Source organism: Penaeus chinensis, chromosome 14 (assembly GCF_019202785.1).
Source record: "Penaeus chinensis breed Huanghai No. 1 chromosome 14, ASM1920278v2, whole genome shotgun sequence".
Lineage (NCBI taxonomy): Eukaryota > Metazoa > Arthropoda > Malacostraca > Decapoda > Penaeidae > Penaeus > Penaeus chinensis.
Window position 1 is genome coordinate 6,888,661 of NC_061832.1, and position 1,455 is coordinate 6,890,115.

At 27.6% G+C, this 1,455-nt stretch overlaps 1 long non-coding RNA gene across 1 annotated transcript in view; it reads left to right on the plus strand.

The window, feature by feature from the left end:
* LOC125032123 overlaps positions 1–1,002 on the plus strand; it is a 3,584-nt gene extending 2,582 nt beyond the window's left edge. The window contains exon 2 of the long non-coding RNA XR_007115535.1: positions 1–1,002. This exon is cut by the window's left edge and continues 2,013 nt beyond it. This is a non-coding gene — a long non-coding RNA (uncharacterized LOC125032123).
* The last annotated feature ends 453 nt before the right edge of the window (positions 1,003–1,455 follow it).

The following is a 1,455-nucleotide window of genomic DNA, read 5'->3' on the forward strand; positions in this document are numbered from 1 at the left end:
TTTCTCCCATAGAATAGCACTTTCTGTAATGCTCATTGAATGGTGGTTAGATTTTGTGACTTGTTTTAAGAACTCGTTTTAAAATCTGGACCGTATTTTGAAGTCGGTGAATGGAATTCACGTGACGGTTATATTGCTAGTTTGAGTCTCCAAAAGAAGTAATTAATATATTAATAATTACTTTCATTGGATTACTGGCCGGGTGACTGATTATGATCATCATCTTAATATATACTCTTTGATATTCATTAAACTAGATCATACTCATTGAAGCTGACGTACACAGTTTGAGATTAATAGACTAAATTCATTTTTATGACCTCATAATATTTATTCACTGTGTCTCAGATAGCAATTATAAGCTGAACACAAAATGAGTTTGGTGACTGTGCATGAATTACATAACTATATTTGGAAAGCTACAAAAAGATTAGATTATTTTTAGTCTTTTTTAGTTCCCCCTTTCTTAATAACAGATGTATATGTATATATAAATATACATTTCTATTTTATTTGTAGAGAATATATTGAAATACCTTTTTGAAATTGGTATAATTTATTCTTAACATATAGCAAAATAAGTTTATTTTGTATTTATTACTGATCTATAGTGATATTCTTTTCAGTTTGTTTTAAGGATATGTTTCTTCATAGATAATTGATAGGCCTGAAATTGAATAAAATGATTTCCAAAGATTTTTGGTATAATTGAAAAATACCATTACGGCTTGTAGTAATTCATTGCCTGGCTGTGCCAGGTTCAGAATATAGCATTTTTATTTTGTGTTAGGTATGGATTATTTTAAGAGTATTTTATTTTATGATATTAGAAGAACTTAATAAGTCATGTGTAGTACAATATTTATCGTCTCTACTTTTATTTAGTTCAAGATATAATTGCTTGAATTTTGAAGGAGATATGCATCATTATTTTACAAATGCTATTCACTAAATATTTATTTTTTGTGAACCTAAACATTTGGAAATAAAACGTGAATAATATTGTTGTTTTCTTTTTTATAATCCTGAAAAAAGTATATCTGTCAACCAGAATATGAAATTGGTTAGTTTAAATTTAACTAATAAGAAAAATTAACATTTATTCCAGAGGAAATTGAAGTGTTACAGTTTTGTTCATTTTAATAGGTGGTGATAGAGTTTGGTTGTACCTTTTGATTTTCTAGATGACATAACCAAGCCTTAATTGTTTACTATGGCTCCACAAGTACATAGTCACCAAGAAGTCTGTACTAATACTACCTATCTTGCCTTTTCACCCCTTTTCTTGATTTTAGGATTTTTTTTTTTTTTTGTATTGTTATTAGTATTTTAATAACCTAATAATCATGATGTCAATAATAAAAATAAGAGTATCAATTTTCATAGCATTGAAAAATCCTGGAAATTCAAGAAATGCAGAAATCAAGAGGCTGAGCACTTGAGCCATTTACAACA